General features: G+C 36.7%; 7 non-coding genes across 7 annotated transcripts; all 7 read right to left on the bottom strand.

Moving 5' to 3' along the window:
- Window positions 1–461: 461 nt before the first annotated feature.
- Window positions 462–533, bottom strand: TRNAD-GUC (transfer RNA aspartic acid (anticodon GUC)). Its single transcript has one exon. It is a non-coding gene; the product is annotated as a tRNA-Asp (tRNA).
- A 2,132-nt stretch (window positions 534–2,665) lies between these two features.
- On the bottom strand, window positions 2,666–2,737 carry TRNAD-GUC (transfer RNA aspartic acid (anticodon GUC)). Its single transcript has one exon. It is a non-coding gene; the product is annotated as a tRNA-Asp (tRNA).
- A 2,140-nt stretch (window positions 2,738–4,877) lies between these two features.
- Window positions 4,878–4,949, bottom strand: TRNAD-GUC (transfer RNA aspartic acid (anticodon GUC)). The gene has a single exon. It is a non-coding gene; the product is annotated as a tRNA-Asp (tRNA).
- A 4,393-nt stretch (window positions 4,950–9,342) lies between these two features.
- TRNAD-GUC (transfer RNA aspartic acid (anticodon GUC)) lies at window positions 9,343–9,414 on the bottom strand. The gene has a single exon. It is a non-coding gene; the product is annotated as a tRNA-Asp (tRNA).
- A 6,073-nt stretch (window positions 9,415–15,487) lies between these two features.
- On the bottom strand, window positions 15,488–15,559 carry TRNAD-GUC (transfer RNA aspartic acid (anticodon GUC)). Its single transcript has one exon. It is a non-coding gene; the product is annotated as a tRNA-Asp (tRNA).
- Window positions 15,560–17,717: 2,158 nt separating this feature from the next.
- TRNAD-GUC (transfer RNA aspartic acid (anticodon GUC)) lies at window positions 17,718–17,789 on the bottom strand. The gene has a single exon. It is a non-coding gene; the product is annotated as a tRNA-Asp (tRNA).
- A 2,163-nt stretch (window positions 17,790–19,952) lies between these two features.
- On the bottom strand, window positions 19,953–20,024 carry TRNAD-GUC (transfer RNA aspartic acid (anticodon GUC)). Its single transcript has one exon. It is a non-coding gene; the product is annotated as a tRNA-Asp (tRNA).
- Window positions 20,025–20,451: the final 427 nt, after the last annotated feature.

Here is a 20,451-nt window from a genome sequence, read left to right as displayed (position 1 = left end):
TCAACAACTACTTTATAACATTTAGGAACACATTAAACGAGAAAAAAAACACACTTAATTTTATAAATTCCCAAACCATCGATTGCTATTAGGCAATGCGACAGTAGTGAAACGTTTGTTTTCGTAAATTCTACAAAAGCTTTCCACAGAGGAAGACAAGAAAGAATGCACGAATGACATGTACGCTCATCAATCTTATTACGTACTTCACAGATAAAGAGTGTTGCTGAACGTTAGGGACACCAATATCGTATGGGACATTGAACGAGTGAAATACATTCTTTCTCACTAAAAAAAAAGAACAGTGAACTCTAAATACTTTTACTCATAACATAAAATACTTTAACAAAACAGCAGTGTTCGATAACCATTTCTTGACACGAATAGACGAACTTAATTTCAAGAAACATATGTTTCAATCGATTTTCTTCTAAAATGAAGGGTATAAGAAAATTCACGTACTCCCCGGCGGGGAATCGAACCCCGGTCTCCCGCGTGACAGGCGGGGATACTCACCACTATACTACCGAGGACCGATAACAACGTGTCAAGCGTTGTTTTTAATCACTAGGTTATTCAGATTACTCGGAGGAAACAGGAAGAAGTATAAATCACATAAACGTAAAAATACCTCTTTATATCGACTCGACCATGTCATTTCAATTGCCTTACTATATTACCTAGTAGTGCTTCGTTTCACTTTAAACTTCGACGAAATTACACATCAATGCCTTTACAAATAACCTACAGATAAAGTGATTTGTGAAGTTTCTCGGAATGTCGATCGTATAAAATCAAAGAGAGGCTTCGGTTAATGACTAGCACTCTACCAGCTCACCTAATTATAAACTGATTCTAGTGTTTACGTTCCACAATACTTTCTATATGCTTCGAAAGTCTCTCGATCACTAGTATTTTCCACCATCCCAAGACTTCTTATACAAACTTACATATATATAAGCATCATGCGCTCTATGACCAACATCTAAATCAAACCACAATTTCCACTTGAAATTTCCATTGGAATCATTATAGTTTTCAAGAAAAGATTATCGATTAGAATTTGTTTTCTAGCTCTCTTCAACGGAGGCACATTCGACCCTTTTCGCTTCCTTTTCACCCTCGCGTACATTTTTCTATCGATACCTATGCAAAAAACGTCTTTTCAAGGGCGGTCGTCAAAGAAATCTTCTTCGACGTCCATCACGTACAGTTGAACATTTATTATTTTTGTTTATTTAAATCGATCTTATATTTTTCACGTAATGAAACATTTAAAATCTTTTACGATTTATATGACTGATTAAAATTTCGAATACTCTTATACACATGATTACAAAATTAGCCATATGTTCGTTTGTTTCTATGTGAATTTCGCACAAAACTACTCGAGGGCTATCTGTGCTAGCCGTTTATAATTTAGCACTGTGGGACAAGAGGGAAGGCCGCTAGTCATCACCACCCACCGCGAAATCTTGGGCTACTCTTTTACGAAGGAATAGTGGGATTGACCGTTACATTATAACGCCTTCACGGCTGAAAAAGCGAGCATGATTGACGCGAAGGGAATGCGAACCCGCGACTCTCAGATTACGAGTCGCACGCCTTATCACGCTTGGCCATGCCGGGCCCTATTAGCCATATTAAAGGTATTATTAAAACATCAGTAACAACTTTATATGCAAAACGGCTCGTTTGGGTCAAGAAAATATTTTACATAGAAGAGCGAACAACGTTTCGACCTTCTTCGGTCATCGTCAGGTTCACAAAGAAAGAGGTAACTGACCGGAAGCTGACCACATGTTTGAAAGAGGTTGTGTAACTGTGTGTCGAAATATAGAGGGCGGTATTAGATGATTGAATATATAATATTATTTATTTTATTATATTAATATAGGTATAAAGGCGTTCCTTTATATTGGTTTATTTCGGGTTTAAGTTGTTGTATAAGTAAGGCTTCTTTAATTTTGCGTTTGTTTATGTTTGTTTCTCTATTTAGTATTTGAGTGTTTTCTATGGTTATGTTGTGTTTATTGGACTTGCAGTGTTCGAAAACGTGTGAAGGTGACTTTTCATGTTCTTTGAATCTGGTTTCCATTTTCTACTTGTTTCTCCAATACAGAAGTCGTGGCAGTTATCAAATTGTATTTTATAAATAATGTTGGTGTGGTGTTTGTCAGTGTAGTTTTTACATAGTATAGACCTCAACAACTACTTTATAACATTTAGGAACACATTAAACGAAAAAACACACACTTAATTTTATAAATTCCCAAACCATCGATTGCTATTAGGCAATGCGACAGTAGTGAAACGTTTGTTTTCGTAAATTCTACAAAGCTTTCCACAGAGGAAGACAAGAAAGAATGCACGAATGACATGTACGCTCATCAATCTTATTACGTACTTCACAGATAAAGAGTGTTGCTGAACGTTAGGGACACCAATATCGTATGGGACATTGAACGAGTGAAATACATTCTTTCTCACTAAAAAAAAAAAGAACAGTGAACTCTAAATACTTTTACTCATAACATAAAATATTTTAACAAAAACAGCAGTGTTCGATAACCATTTCTTGACACGAATAGACGAACTTAATTTCAAGAAACATATGTTTCAATCGATTTTCTTCTAAAATGAAGGGTATAAGAAAATTCACGTACTCCCCGGCGGGGAATCGAACCCCGGTCTCCCGCGTGACAGGCGGGGATACTCACCACTATACTACCGAGGACCGATAACAACGTGTCAAGCGTTGTTTTTAATCACTAGGTTATTCAGATTACTCGGAGGAAACAGGAAGAAGTATAAATCACATAAACGTAAAAATACCTCTTTATATCGACTCGACCATGTCATTTCAATTGCCTTACTATATTACCTAGTAGTGCTTCGTTTCACTTTAAACTTCGACGAAATTACACATCAATGCCTTTACAAATAACCTACAGATAAAGTGATTTGTGAAGTTTCTCGGAATGTCGATCGTATAAAATCAAAGAGAGGCTTCGGTTAATGACTAGCACTCTACCAGCTCACCTAATTATAAACTGATTCTAGTGTTTACGTTCCACAATACTTTCTATATGCTTCGAAAGTCTCTCGATCACTAGTATTTTCCACCATCCCAAGACTTCTTATACAAACTTACATATATATAAGCATCATGCGCTCTATGACCAACATCTAAATCAAACCACAATTTCCACTTGAAATTTCCATTGGAATCATTATAGTTTTCAAGAAAAGATTATCGATTAGAATTTGTTTTCTAGCTCTCTTCAACGGAGGCACATTCGACCCTTTTCGCTTCCTTTTCACCCTCGCGTACATTTTTCTATCGATACCTATGCAAAAACGTCTTTTCAAGGGCGGTCGTCAAAGAAATCTTCTTCGACGTCCATCACGTACAGTTGAACATTTATTATTTTTGTTTATTTAAATCGATCTTATATTTTTTTCACGTAATGAAACATTTAAAATCTTTTTACGATTTATATGACTGATTAAAATTTCGAATACTCTTATACACATGATTACAAAATTAGCCATATGTTCGTTTGTTTCTATGTGAATTTCGCACAAAACTACTCGAGGGCTATCTGTGCTAGCCGTTTATAATTTAGCACTGTGGGACAAGAGGGAAGGCCGCTAGTCATCACCACCCACCGCGAAATCTTGGGCTACTCTTTTACGAAGGAATAGTGGGATTGACCGTTACATTATAACGCCTTCACGGCTGAAAAAGCGAGCATGATTGACGCGAAGGGAATGCGAACCCGCGACCCTCAGATTACGAGTCGCACGCCTTATCACGCTTGGCCATGCCGGGCCCTATTAGCCATATTAAAGGTATTATTAAAAACATCAGTAACAACTTTATATGCAAAAACGGCTCGTTTGGGTCAAGAAAATATTTTACATAGAAGAGCGAACAACGTTTCGACCTTCTTCGGTCATCGTCAGGTTCACAAAGAAAGAGGTAACTGACCGGAAGCTGACCACATGTTTGAAAGAGGTTGTGTAACTGTGTGTCGAAATATAGAGGGCGGTATTAGATGATTGAATATATAATATTATTTATTTTATTATATTAATATAGGTATAAAGGCGTTCCTTTATATTGGTTTATTTCGGGTTTAAGTTGTTGTATAAGTAAGGCTTCTTTAATTTTGCGTTTGTTTATGTTTGTTTCTCTATTTAGTATTTGAGTGTTTTCTATGGTTATGTTGTGTTTATTGGGACTTGCAGTGTTCGAAAACGTGTGAAGGTGACTTTTCATGTTCTTTGAATCTGGTTTCCATTTTTCTACTTGTTTCTCCAATACAGAAGTCGTGGCAGTTATCAAATTGTATTTTATAAATAATGTTGGTGTGGTGTTTGTCAGTGTAGTTTTTACATAGTATAGACCTCAACAACTACTTTATAACATTTAGGAACACATTAAACGAGAAAAAAACACACACTTAATTTTATAAATTCCCAAACCATCGATTGCTATTAGGCAATGCGACAGTAGTGAAACGTTTGTTTTCGTAAATTCTACAAAAGCTTTCCACAGAGGAAGACAAGAAAGAATGCACGAATGACATGTACGCTCATCAATCTTATTACGTACTTCACACATAAAGAGTGTTGCTGAACGTTAGGGACACCAATATCGTATGGGACATTGAACGAGTGAAATACATTCTTTCTCACTAAAAAAAAAGAACAGTGAACTCTAAATACTTTTACTCATAGCATAAAATATTTTAACAAAAACAGCAGTGTTCGTTAACCATTTCTTGACACGAATAGACGAACTTAATTTCAAGAAACATATGTTTCAATCGATTTTCTTCTAAAATGAAGGGTATAAGAAAATTCACGTACTCCCCGGCGGGGAATCGAACCCCGGTCTCCCGCGTGACAGGCGGGGATACTCACCACTATACTACCGAGGACCGATAACAACGTGTCAAGCGTTGTTTTTAATCACTAGGTTATTCAGATTACTCGGAGGAAACAGGAAGAAGTATAAATCACATAAACGTAAAAATACCTCTTTATATCGACTCGACCATGTCATTTCAATTGCCTTACTATATTACCTAGTAGTGCTTCGTTTCACTTTAAACTTCGACGAAATTACACATCAATGCCTTTACAAATAACCTACAGATAAAGTGATTTGTGAAGTTTCTCGGAATGTCGATCGTATAAAATCAAAGAGAGGCTTCGGTTAATGACTAGCACTCTACCAGCTCACCTAATTATAAACTGATTCTAGTGTTTACGTTCCACAATACTTTCTATATGCTTCGAAAGTCTCTCGATCACTAGTATTTTCCACCATCCCAAGACTTCTTATACAAACTTACATATATATAAGCATCATGCGCTCTATGACCAACATCTAAATCAAACCACAATTTCCACTTGAAATTTCCATTGGAATCATTATAGTTTTCAAGAAAAGATTATCGATTAGAATTTGTTTTTCTAGCTCTCTTCAACGGAGGCACATTCGACCCTTTTCGCTTCCTTTTCACCCTCGCGTACATTTTTCTATCGATACCTATGCAAAAACGTCTTTTCAAGGGCGGTCGTCAAAGAAATCTTCTTCGACGTCCATCACGTACAGTTGAACATTTATTATTTTTGTTTATTTAAATCGATCTTATATTTTTTCACGTAATGAAACATTTAAAATCTTTTTACGATTTATATGACTGATTAAAATTTCGAATACTCTTATACACATGATTACAAAATTAGCCATATGTTCGTTTGTTTCTATGTGAATTTCGCACAAAACTACTCGAGGGCTATCTGTGCTAGCCGTCCATAATTTAGCACTGTGGGACAAGAGGGAAGGCCGCTAGTCATCACCACCCACCGCGAAATCTTGGGCTACTCTTTTACGAAGGAATAGTGGGATTGACCGTTACATTATAACGCCTTCACGGCTGAAAAAGCGAGCATGATTGACGCGAAGGGAATGCGAACCCGCGACCCTCAGATTACGAGTCGCACGCCTTATCACGCTTGGCCATGCCGGGCCCTATTAGCCATATTAAAGGTATTATTAAAAACATCAGTAACAACTTTATATGCAAAAACGGCTCGTTTGGGTTGGGAAAATATTTTACATAGAAGAGCGAACAACGTTTCGACCTTCTTCGGTCATCGTCAGGTTCACAAAGAAAGAGGTAACTGACCGGAAGCTGACCACATGTTTGAAAGGGGTTGTGTAACTGTGTGTCGAAATGTAGAGGGCGGTATTAGATGTTTGAATATATAATATTATTTATTTTATTATATTAATATAGGTATAAAGGCGTTCCTTTATATTGGTTTATTTCGGGTTTAAGTTGTTGTATAAGTAAGGCTTCTTTAATTTTGCGTTTGTTTATGTTTGTTTCTCTATTTAGTATTTGAGTGTTTTCTATGGTTATGTTGTGTTTATTGGACTTGCAGTGTTCGAAAACGTGGGAAGGTGACTTTTTATGTTCTTTGAATCTGGTTTCCATTTTTCTACTTGTTTCTCCAATACAGAAGTCGTGGCAGTTATCAAATTGTATTTTATAAATAATGTTGGTGTGGTGTTTGTCAGTGTAGTTTTTACATAGTATAGACCTCAACAACTACTTTATAACATTTAGGAACACATTAAACGAAAAAAAAAACACACTTAATTTTATAAATTCCCCAAACCATCGATTGCTATTAGGCAATGCGACAGTAGTGAAACGTTTGTTTTCGTAAATTCTACAAAAGCTTTCCACAGAGGAAGACAAGAAAGAATGCACGAATGACATGTACGCTCATCAATCTTATTACGTACTTCACAGATAAAGAGTGTTGCTGAACGTTAGGGACACCAATATCGTATGGGACATTGAACGAGTGAAATACATTCTTTCTCATTAAAAAAAAACAACAGTGAACTCTAAATACTTTTACTCATAACATAAAATACTTTAACAAAAACAGCAGTGTTCGATAACCATTTCTTGACACGAATAGTCAATGTTATCAGTGAACATCGAAGAACTTAATTTCAAGAAACATATGTTTCAATCGATTTTCTTCTAAAATGAAGGGTATAAGAAAATTCACGTACTCCCCGGCGGGGAATCGAACCCGGTCTCCCGCGTGACAGGCGGGGATACTCACCACTATACTACCGAGGACCGATAACAACGTGTCAAGCGTTGTTTTAATCACTAGGTTATTCAGATTACTCGGAGGAAACAGGAAGAAGTATAAATCACATAAACGTAAAAATACCTCTTTATATCGACTCGACCATGTCATTTCAATTGCCTTACTATATTACCTAGTAGTGCTTCGTTTCACTTTAAACTTCGACGAAATTACACATCAATGCCTTTACAAATAACCTACAGATAAAGTGATTTGTGAAGTTTCTCGGAATGTCGATCGTATAAAATCAAAGAGAGGCTTCGGTTAATGACTAGCACTCTACCAGCTCACCTAATTATAAACTGATTCTAGTGTTTACGTTCCACAATACTTTCTATATGCTTCGAAAGTCTCTCGATCACTAGTATTTTCCACCATCCCAAGACTTCTTATACAAACTTACATATATATAAGCATCATGCGCTCTATGACCAACATCTAAATCAAACCACAATTTCCACTTGAAATTTCCATTGGAATCATTATAGTTTTCAAGAAAAGATTATCGATTAGAATTTGTTTTTCTAGCTCTCTTCAACGGAGGCACATTCGACCCTTTTCGCTTCCTTTTCACCCTCGCGTACATTTTTCTATCGATACCTATGCAAAAACGTCTTTTCAAGGGCGGTCGTCAAAAAAATCTTCTTCGACGTCCATCACGTACAGTTAAACATTTATTATTTTTGTTTATTTAAATCGATCTTATATTTTTTCACGTAATGAAACATTTAAAATCTTTTTACGTTTTATATGACTGATTAAAATTTCGAATACGCTTATACACATGATTACAAAATTAGCCATATGTTCGTTTGTTTCTATGTGAATTTCGCACAAAACTACTCGAGGGCTATCTGTGCTAGCCGTCCATAATTTAGCACTGTAAGACAAGAGGGAAGGCAGCTAGTCATCACCACCCACCGCGAAATCTTGGGCTACTCTTTTACGAAGGAATAGTGGGATTGACCGTTACATTATAACGCCTTCACGGCTGAAAAAGCGAGCATGATTGACGCGAAGGGAATGCGAACCCGCGACCCTCAGATTACGAGTCGCACGCCTTATCACGCTTGGCCATGCCGGGCCCTATTAGCCATATTAAAGGTATTATTAAAAACATCAGTAACAACTTTATATGCAAAAACGGCTCGTTTGGGTTGGGAAAATATTTTACATAGAAGAGCGAACAACGTTTCGACCTTCTTCGGTCATCGTCAGGTTCACAAAGAAAGAGGTAACTGACCGGAAGCTGACCACATGTTTGAAAGGGGTTGTGTAACTGTGTGTCGAAATGTAGAGGGCGGTATTAGATGTTTGAATATATAATATTATTTATTTTATTATATTAATATAGGTATAAAGGCGTTCCTTTATATTGGTTTATTTCGGGTTTAAGTTGTTGTATAAGTAAGGCTTCTTTAATTTTGCGTTTGTTTATGTTTGTTTCTCTATTTAGTATTTGAGTGTTTTCTATGGTTATGTTGTGTTTATTGGACTTGCAGTGTTCGAAAACGTGGGAAGGTGACTTTTTTTATGTTCTTTGAATCTGGTTTCCATTTTTCTACTTGTTTCTCCAATACAGAAGTCGTGGCAGTTATCAAATTGTATTTTATAAATAATGTTGGTGTGGTGTTTGTCAGTGTAGTTTTTACATAGTATAGACCTCAACAACTACTTTATAACATTTAGGAACACATTAAACGAAAAAAAAAACACACTTAATTTTATAAATTCCCCAAACCATCGATTGCTATTAGGCAATGCGACAGTAGTGAAACGTTTGTTTTCGTAAATTCTACAAAAGCTTTCCACAGAGGAAGACAAGAAAGAATGCACGAATGACATGTACGCTCATCAATCTTATTACGTACTTCACAGATAAAGAGTGTTGCTGAACGTTAGGGACACCAATATCGTATGGGACATTGAACGAGTGAAATACATTCTTTCTCATTAAAAAAAAGAACAGTGAACTCTAAATACTTTTACTCATAACATAAAATACTTTAACAAAAACAGCAGTGTTCGATAACCATTTCTTGACACGAATAGACGATGTTATCAGTGAACATCGAAGAACTTAATTTCAAGAAACATATGTTTCAATCGGTTTTCTTCTAAAATGAAGGGTATAAGAAAATTCACGTACTCCCCGGCGGGGAATCGAACCCCGGTCTCCCGCGTGACAGGCGGGGATACTCACCACTATACTACCGAGGACCGATAACAACTAAACTAAACTAAACTAACGTGGCAGGGGTTCAGTTTAGAGAGAGAGAAATCCGAAGAGTTCTCTCTCCAACTGAGGTGTTCAGGAACTTTGTAGTTCCTCTTCGTCCCCTTTCGTGGATTGTTATTAGGATTAAGTGGTGGGTTTTTTTTTTATTATTATTTTAATAAATTAATTATCGTTATTATTCTTGACTTTTTGGGTGGGGAATGTCTCACTAAATGGTCTTTTGGGTGGAGGGAAAGGTAGCAGTGGAAAGAAGGAAAGGTCGGGACCTGTCTCGAAAAGAAAAAGTTGGGTAGATGTGAACATGAATGTAATTCATTCAAGTTCAGATCAAATCAAACGGCCCGATTCTGGGTCTGGCAAAAAGGTTGCCTGGGCTGGGATTTAGAAATCCAATGCCTGAAGATTTTGATGTGGGGGGAAACGGGAGTACCCCGAGAAAACCCACTTTCACACGACAGGCGCCGAAAGTTTTGCCTGTCGTGTGCCCTGTACCTGAAAAAAAAAAAGGAATTCATGTTAATAACATAGTTTTTATGTATTTAGACTCTTTGTTGAGTGGATTGTGATTCTTGAAATATGTTGTATGGTGATATGTATTTTGTTGGTGCACTTGATAATTTGTGTAGTGATGCCGTTAGTTTGTTTCTGTTTTCTGCTTTTCGATAATATTTCAGAGAAAGTTCTGTTATTCTATCTTTTATAGTTGGTAAATTACTAATTTGGTGTAGATAATTTGTTGGTGTAAAAGATGGTAAACTGAATGCGGATTTTAATATTTTGTTTTGTTGCACTTGGATTTTTTTGGAGTGTGTTGTTTGACATGTTGTATGTTACTTGACATCCGTACTCTATTAGTGGACGGATGTAAGCCTTGTATATTTGTATAATGGTGTTCGGTGCGCATTTTGATTGTTTACCAGTTATAGTCTTTAGATATGAAATCCTTTTTCTTATTGATGAGTGTATATTGTTTATGTGTTTTTCCATGTTAGTTTTGTGTCGAAAGTGACGCCAAGGAATGTGATGTTTTTGCTCATGTTAATGGTTGTGTTTCCAAGTGATAGATTTATTTTTCTAGATTTTTTCTTTGCTTCTTTAGTTTTCTATAGAAGGTGATTGCTTGTGTTTTGTCGGATTTAACACGACCCTCCACTTGTTGCTCCATGTTGAGACGTTGTTTAGTGATTCTTGTACGCGAGACATGGCCATTACTGGGTTTCTGGAGGTGCTCCAGATTGCGATGTCATCTGCGTATTGTGAATTGTGTGTGTATGTTAGATTTGGAAAAGGTATGTCACTGACGAAAATTATGTAAAGAAGTGGAGAGAGACTGATCCTTGGGGCACTCCTGCCGTTATATTAAATAATTTGGATATGGTTTTATTGACTTTACTTGTGCTGTTCTATTGGTTAAAAAATTTGAAATCCATTTGACTATCGTAGGATTTATTTGTAGGTGGTTTAGTTTGTATATGATGGCATTGTGCCAAACGCTGTCGAATGCTTTTTTGACATCTAGAATACCCCGATGGTTACTTGATTGTTGTTGTAAGCTTTGTATATTGATTCGGTGAGTCGTGTGAAGTGATCTGTTGTTTGTCTATTTTTTTCTGGAGGCATTTTGAGATTCTGGAAGGATGTTGTTTGATTCGCAAAATGGAGGAGACGGTTGGAGATAATTCTCTCCATCAGTTTGCCAAGACAGCTTAACAGACTGATGGGGCGGAAATTATCTGGATTTGTTCTGTTAGTTTGTTTCTTGGGGATCGTTGTTATGATGGCTTTTTTTCCACGTGTCAGGGTAATACCCTGTCGCTAATGAAATGTTCATGATGTTTGTGAGGTGTTGTAGTAAGAGAGTGGAACTTATTTTGAGAATAATATTTGGTATTTGGTCATGTCCGGGGGAAGTATTCTTCAAGTTTTGATATTAATCTTTAGTTCGGTTATGGTTATTTTTCTATTGATTGAATTTGAGTATGCTTCTAGTGTCTCTCCGGGAAATCCTGGTGAGAATGAAGCTTGGTTTGCATTTATGTAGTTGTTGACATGGTGTTGGTGTTGTGTGTCGAAATCTACTGAGTTTAAATCGCTAAAGCGGATTTGTAATAGTCAGCTAATAAGTCAGCTTTCTCTTCGTCCGTCCTTGCGATTTTATTGTTGTGTGTGATGTGTTGTAACATGTGATTTGTGTTTTGTCTGACGCAATACTCTTGAATTTTTCCAGAATTCTTTTGGATTTTTCTTGGTTTTTCTAAGTTCTTGCAGAAGTTATGCCAATTGTTTTCTCTGACTTTTTTAATTTCTTGTTTAATTTTTGTATTTGTTCTATTGATTTCTGTTTTAATGTGTGGATCACGTGTGATGTAGTGTATTCGTCGTACTTGTCTGCGTTTGATTATTAGTGCGTGAATTTCTGGTGTTAGAGTCCATTGAATAAGTGATTGTTTTCTTTTTGATTTAGGAATTGTGTTTCTTGTGGCTTTCTTTATGGCTTCTGTAATTTGATCAACATATTTGTCTAGTTCTGTTTTGTTGTTTACATGTTCGATTGGGTGGGGTAGGTATGAGTGCAGAGAGGCATTAAAAGTGAGCCAGTCTGTTTCAGTGCAGGTGTATGCGGAAGGAGTCACGTACGCCACAGCCGGGTGGCGCGGATGAATCATACATGACACGGGGAAGTGGTCACTGGTGATTTCATCATGCACTTTAAAGTTAGATATTCTATTAACCATGTCCTTGGGTGCGATGATGAAATCGAGTACATCATATGAGCCGTTAGCGGCTGAGAAGTGTGTAGGTGTATTGTCATTAATTAAGTGCATTTCATTGCTAGAAATAAAATTTTTTATGCAGGAGCCTCTGCGTGTGTCTCTGTTACCCCTTAATTCTGTGTGCGTTGAATTAAAGTCTCCAATAATAATTGGTTTGGGTTTTCGATTAACACATTTTTGAAGGAATTTAATGTCGATATTTTTTGGTTGGTGAGCAATATATGGCTAGAATCGGAATAGTTAGCCGGTTGTTAAAGTGTATATTACAAAAAAGATGGTCTCATTAATGTCAGATTTAAATGAATCTTCTATCGAGATTAGATGCGATATTTTTGTACTAAAGTAAGTTATTATACCTCTGTTGTTTTCTGAGTGAGGTATGTTGTGTGAGATGAATCCGGGGATTGTGGTGTTTTGTTTCTCTGTGCAAAGTGTTTCTGAAATGATGATTATGTTGGCGTTTATATGTTTGTTTATGTTGTATAGTTCTATCCTTTTGTCTTTAAGATTTCCTTGGCAGTTGATGTGTAAGATTTTAATGTGTTGTATCATTGTGTTGTTTTATTTCCCTCGCGTGAATTTTGAGTGAAAGATGGTGTGGTTTCAGGTGAGGGAGGTTAAAATAATGACTTGCAAGGCTGCAAACAGCCTTGAGTGACTCGTGCCTCGATTCGAATGAAAGGAGATCACTCAATTCTATCAGCATTGCTAGCGAGTTTGTGGTGAAATCTGTTGGGTTAAATGCTTGTGTTGTTTTTGGGCGTGTTACGTCCGCGTAAGTACGTGTTGGTTGAGGTTGAGCGTGTTTGGTTTGCGAGTCAGTTGGAGTTGGTAGTAAAGGTTGTTTGGTGTTGTTTTGGTAGCCGTGGGTTTGATTATTGTTGTTCGTGGTTTTGAAAAGGAATCTGTTACGTATTTGGGTGTATTTGGGGCAGCCTTTGCAACTGGCTGCGTGGGGGCCCTGACAGTTGGCGCATCTAACTTGGTTACGCTCGTTAGGACACTGAGCGACCTCGTGAGATCCGCCACATCTGACACATCTATCCTTGGCCATACAATTAGTTTTTGTGTGTCCGAACCGTTGACATTTGTAGCATTGGATTATTGGTTTTTGGTGTGTCTTTTCCGGTTCGGTCGTGTGTCTTTTCCGGTTCGGTCGTGTGTCTTTTGAAAAATAAAAAGCAACCGTTTTTTAATAATTTTTCTTGATCGTCTTTTTTGTTGACGGTTACCTTGATCAGTGGCGTTTTTTGTTTCGTTCTGAATGAGATGATTCTGTTCGATGATGCAATGTCAAAGCCTTGAGTTGTTAATTCTTCAGTGATTTCATGATCTTCAATGTCGAAATCGACACCTCTGATTATGACTGTTAGTTTTGGTGTGTTTGTTTTTGGTGTTGCGATAGTGGCTTGAACACCGAAGGCATCCTTGGGCCAGTGGGCCAAAATATGAGCAAACCGATAACAAAGTGTCAAGCGTTGTTTTTAATCACTAGGTTATTTAGATTACTCGGAGGAAACAGGAAGAAGTATAAATCACATAAACGTAAAAATACCTCTTTATATCGACTCGACCATGTCATTTCAATTGCCTTACTATATTACCTAGTAGTGCTTTGTTTCACTTTAAACTTTGACGAAATTACACATCAATGCCTTTACAAATAACCTACAGATAAAGTGATTTGTGAAGTTTCTCGGAATGTCGATCGTATAAAATCAAAGAGAGGCTTCGGTTAATGACTAGCACTCTACCAGCTCACCTAATTATAAACTGATTCTAGTGTTTACGTTCCACAATACTTTCTATATGCTTCGAAAGTCTCTCGATCACTAGTATTTTCCACCATCCCAAGACTTCTTATACAAACTTACATATATATAAGCATCATGCGCTCTATGACCAACATCTAAATCAAACCACAATTTCCACTTGAAATTTCCATTGGAATCATTATAGTTTTCAAGAAAAGATTATCGATTAGAATTTGTTTTTCTAGCTCTCTTCAACGGAGGCACATTCGACCCTTTTCGCTTCCTTTTCACCCTCGCGTACATTTTTCTATCGATACCTATGCAAAAAGGAATAGTGGGATTGACCGTCACATTATAACGCCTTCACGGCTGAAAAAGCGAGCATGATTGACGCGAAGGGAATGCGAACCCGCGACCCTCAGATTACGAGTCGCACGCCTCATCACGCTTGGCCATGCCGGGCCCTATTAGCCATATTAAAGGTATTATTAAAAACATCAGTAACAACTTTATATGCAAAAACGGCTCGTTTGGGTCGGGAAAATATTTTACATAGGAGAGCGAACAACGTTTCGACCTTCTTCGGTCATCGTCAGGTTCACAAAGAAAGAGGTAACTGACCGGAAGCTGACCACATGTTTGAAAGGGGTTGTGTAACTGTGTGTCGAAATGTAGAGGGCGGTATTAGATGTTTGAATATATAATATTATTTATTTTATTATATTAATATAGGTATAAAGGCGTTCCTTTATATTGGTTTATTTCGGGTTTAAGTTGTTGTATAAGTAAGGCTTCTTTAATTTTGCGTTTGTTTATGTTTGTTTCTCTATTTAGTATTTGAGTGTTTTCTATGGTTATGTTGTGTTTATTGGACTTGCAGTGTTCGAAAACGTGTGAAGGTGACTTTTTATGTTCTTTGAATCTGGTTTCCATTTTTCTACTTGTTTCTCCAATACAGAAGTCGTGGCAGTTATCAAATTGTATTTTATAAATAATGTTGGTGTGGTGTTTGTCAGTGTAGTTTTTACATAGTATAGACCTCAACAACTACTTTATAACATTTAGGAACACATTAAACGAAAAAAAACACACACTTAATTTTATAAATTCCCCAAACCATCGATTGCTATTAGGCAATGCGACAGTAGTGAAACGTTTGTTTTCGTAAATTCTACAAAAGCTTTCCACAGAGGAAGACAAGAAAGAATGCACGAATGACATGTACGCTCATCAATCTTATTACGTACTTCACAGAAAAAGAGTGTTGCTGAACGTTAGGGACACCAATATCGTATGGGACATTGAACGAGTGAAATACATTCTTTCTCACTAAAAAAAAAAAAAAAGTGAACTCTAAATACTTTTACTCATAACATAAAATACTTTAACAAAAACACCAGTGTTCGATAACCATTTCTTGACACGAATAGACGATGTTATTAGTGAACATCGTAGAACTTAATTTCAAGAAACATATGTTTCAATCGATTTTCTTCTAAAATGAAGGGTATAAGAAAATTCACGTACTCCCCGGCGGGGAATCGAACCCCGGTCTCCCGCGTGACAGGCGGGGATACTCACCACTATACTACCGAGGACCGATAACAACGTGTCAAGCGTTGTTTTTAATCACTAGGTTATTCAGATTACTCGGAGGAAACAGGAAGAAGTATAAATCACATAAACGTAAAAATACCTCTTTATATCGACTCGACCATGTCATTTCAATTGCCTTACTATATTACCTAGTAGTGCTTCGTTTCCTTTTAAACTTTGACGAAATTACACATCAATGCCTTTACAAATAACCTACAGATAAAGTGATTTGTGAAGTTTCTCGGAATGTCGATCGTATAAAATCAAAGAGAGGCTTCGGTTAATGACTAGCACTCTACCAGCTCACCTAATTATAAACTGATTCTAGTGTTTACGTTCCACAATACTTTCTATATGCTTCGAAAGTCTCTCGATCACTAGTATTTTCCACCATCCCAAGACTTCTTATACAAACTTACATATATATAAGCATCATGCGCTCTATGACCAACATCTAAATCAAACCACAATTTCCACTTGAAATTTCCATTGGAATCATTATAGTTTTCAAGAAAAGATTATCGATTAGAATTTGTTTTTCTAGCTCTCTTCAACGGAGGCACATTCGACCCTTTTCGCTTCCTTTTCACCCTCGCGTACATTTTTCTATCGATACCTATGCAAAACGTCTTTTCAAGGGCGGTCGTCAAAGAAATCTTCTTCGACGTCCATCACGTACAGTTGAACATTTATTATTTTTGTTTATTTAAATCGATCTTATATTTTTCACGTAATGAAACATTTAAAATCTTTTACGATTTATATGACTGATTAAAATTTCGAATACTCTTATACACATGATTACAAAATTAGCCATATGTTCGTTTGTTTCTATGTGAATTTCGCACAAAACTACTCGAGGGCTATCTGTGCTAGCCGTCCATAATTTAGCACTGTAAGACAAGAGGGAAGGCAGCTAGTCATCACCACCCACCGCGAAATCTTGGGCTACTCTTTTACGAAGGAATAGTGGGATTGACCGTCACATTATAACGCCTTCACGGCTGAAAAAGCGAGCATGATTGACGCGAAGGGAATGCGAACCCGCGACCCTCAGATTACGAGTCGCACGCCTTATCACGCTTGGCCATGCCGGGCCCTATTAGCCATATTAAAGGTATTATTAAAACATCAGTAACAACTTTATATGCAAAACGGCTCGTTTGGGTCGGGAAAATATTTTACATAGAAGAGCGAACAACGTTTCGACCTTCTTCGGTCATCGTCAGGTTCACAAAGAAAGAGGTAACTGACCGGAAGCTGACCACATGTTTGAAAGGGGTTGTGTAACTGTGTGTCGAAATGTAGAGGGCGGTATTAGATGTTTGAATATATAATATTATTTATTTTATTATATTAATATAGGTATAAAGGCGTTCCTTTATATTGGTTTATTTCGGGTTTAAGTTGTTGTATAAGTAAGGCTTCTTTAATTTTGCGTTTGTTTATGTTTGTTTCTCTATTTAGTATTTGAGTGTTTTCTATGGTTATGTTGTGTTTATTGGACTTGCAGTGTTCGAAAACGTGTGAAGGTGACTTTTTATGTTCTTTGAATCTGGTTTCCATTTTTCTACTTGTTTCTCCAATACAGAAGTCGTGGCAGTTATCAAATTGTATTTTATAAATAATGTTGGTGTGGTGTTTGTCAGTGTAGTTTTTACATGGTATAGACCTCAACAACTACTTTATAACATTTAGGAACACATTAAACGAAAAAAAAACACACACTTAATTTTATAAATTCCCCAAACCATCGATTGCTATTAGGCAATGCGACAGTAGTGAAACGTTTGTTTTCGTAAATTCTACAAAAGCTTTCCACAGAGGAAGACAAGAAAGAATGCACGAATGACATGTACGCTCATCAATCTTATTACGTACTTCACAGATAAAGAGTGTTGCTGAACGTTAGGGACACCAATATCGTATGGGACATTGAACGAGTGAAATACATTCTTTCTCACTAAAAAAAAAAAAAAAGTGAACTCTAAATACTTTTACTCATAACATAAAATACTTTAACAAAAACACCAGTGTTCGATAACCATTTCTTGACACGAATAGACGATGTTATTAGTGAACATCGTACAACTTAATTTCAAGAAACATATGTTTCAATCGATTTTCTTCTAAAATGAAGGGTATAAGAAAATTCACGTACTCCCCGGCGGGGAATCGAAACCCGATCTCCCGCGTGACAGGCGGGGATACTCACCACTATACTACCGAGGACCGATAACAACGTCTCAAGCGTTGTTTTTAATCACTAGGTTATTTAGATTACTCGGAGGAAACAGGAAGAAGTATAAATCACATAAACGTAAAAATACCTCTTTATATCGACTCGACCATGTCATTTCAATTGCCTTACTATATTACCTAGTAGTGCTTCGTTTCCTTTAAACTTCACGAAATTACACATCAATGCCTTTACAAATAACCTACAGATAAAGTGATTTGTGAAGTTTCTCGGAATGTCGATCGTATAAAATCAAAGAGAGGCTTCGGTTAATGACTAGCACTCTACCAGCTCACCTAATTATAAACTGATTCTAGTGTTTACGTTCCACAATACTTTCTATATGCTTCGAAAGTCTCTCGATCACTAGTATTTTCCACCATCCCAAGACTTCTTATACAAACTTACATATATATAAGAATCATGCGCTCTATGACCAACATCTAAATCAAACCACAATTTCCACTTGAAATTTCCATTGGAATCATTATAGTTTTCAAGAAAAGATAATCGATTAGAATTTGTTTTTCTAGCTCTCTTCAACGGAGGCACATTCGACCCTTTTCGCTTCCTTTTCACCCTCGCGTACATTTTTCTATCGATACCTATGCAAAAACGTCTTTTCAAGGGCGGTCGTCAAAGAAATCTTCTTAGACGTCCATCACGTACAGTTGAACATTTATTATTTTTGTTTATTTAAATCGATCTTATATCTTTTCACGTAATGAAACATTTAAAATCTTTTTACGATTTATATGACTGATTAAAATTTCGAATACTCTTATACACATGATTACAAAATTAGCCATATGTTCGTTTGTTTCTATGTGAATTTCGCACAAAACTACTCGAGGGCTATCTGTGCTAGCCGTCCAAAATTTAGCACTGTAAGACAAGAGGGAAGGCAGCTAGTCATCACCACCCACCGCGAAATCTTGGGCTACTCTTTTACGAAGGAATAGAGGGATTGACCGTCACGTTATAACGCCTTCACGGCTGACAAAGCGAGCATGATTGACGCGAAGGGAATGCGAACCTGCGACCCTCAGATTACGAGTCGCACGCCTTATCACGCTTGGCCATGCCGGGCCCTATTAGCCATATTAAAGGTATTATTAAAAACATCAGTAACAACTTTATATGCAAAAACGGCTCGTTTGGGTCGGGAAAATATTTTACATAGGAGAGCGAACAACGTTTCGACCTTCTTCGGTCATCGTCAGGTTCACAAAGAAAGAGGTAACTGACCGGAAGCTGACCACATGTTTGAAAGGGGTTGTGTAACTGTGTGTCGAAATGTAGAGGGCGGTATTAGATGTTTGAATATATAATATTATTTATTTTATTATATTAATATAGGTATAAAGGCGTTCCTTTATATTGGTTTATTTCGGGTTTAAGTTGTTGTATAAGTAAGGCTTCTTTAATTTTGCGTTTGTTTATGTTTGTTTCTCTATTTAGTATTTGAGTGTTTTCTATGGTTATGTTGTGTTTATTGGACTTGCAGTGTTCGAAAACGTGTGAAGGTGACTTTTTATGTTCTTTGAATCTGGTTTCCATTTTTCTACTTGTTTCTCCAATACAGAAGTCGTGGCAGTTATCAAATTGTATTTTATAAATAATGTTGGTGTGGTGTTTGTCAGTGTAGTTTTTACATGGTATAGACCTCAACAACTACTTTATAACATTTAGGAACACATTAAACGAAAAAAAAACACACACTTAATTTTATAAATTCCCCAAACCATCGATTGCTATTAGGCAATGCGACATTAGTGAAACGTTTGTTTTCGTAAATTCTACAAAAGCTTTCCACAGAGGAAGACAAGAAAGAATGCACGAATGACATGTACGCTCATCAATCTTATTACGTACTTCACAGATAAAGAGTGTTGCTGAACGTTAGGGACACCAATATCGTATGGGACATTGAACGAGTGAAATACATTCTTTCTCACTACAAAAAAAAAAAAAAAGTGAACTCTAAATACTTTTACTCATAACATAAAATACTTTAACAAAAACACCAGTGTTCGATAACCATTTCTTGACACGAATAGACGATGTTATTAGTGAACATCGAAGAACTTAATTTCAAGAAACATATGTTTCAATCGATTTTCTTCTAAAATGAAGGGTATAAGAAAATTCACGTACTCCCCGGCGGGGAATCGAACCCCGGTCTCCCGCGTGACAGGCGGGGATACTCACCACTATACTACCGAGGACCGATAACAACGTGTCAAGCTTTGTTTTTAATCACTAGATTATTCAGATTACTCGGAGGAAACAGGAAGAAGTATAAATCACATAAACGTAAAAATACCTCTTTATATCGACTCGACCATGTCATTTCAATTGCCTTACTATATTACCTAGTAGTGCTTCGTTTCACTTTAAACTTCGACGAAATTACACATCAATGCCTTTACAAATAACCTACAGATAAAGTCATTTGTGAAGTTTCTCGGAATGTCGATCGTATAAAATCAAAGAGAGGCTTCGGTTAATGACTAGCACTCTACCAGCTCACCTAATTATAAACTGATTCTAGTGTTTACGTTCCATAATACTTTCTATATGCTTCGGAAGTCTCTCGATCACTAGTATTTTCCACCATCCCAAGACTTCTTATACAAACTTACATATATATAA

The sequence above is a fragment of the Tachypleus tridentatus genome, chromosome 9 (genome assembly GCF_004210375.1).
Source record: "Tachypleus tridentatus isolate NWPU-2018 chromosome 9, ASM421037v1, whole genome shotgun sequence".
In the NCBI taxonomy this organism is placed as follows: domain Eukaryota; kingdom Metazoa; phylum Arthropoda; class Merostomata; order Xiphosura; family Limulidae; genus Tachypleus; species Tachypleus tridentatus.
This window is presented reverse-complemented; position numbering and strand designations above follow the sequence as displayed.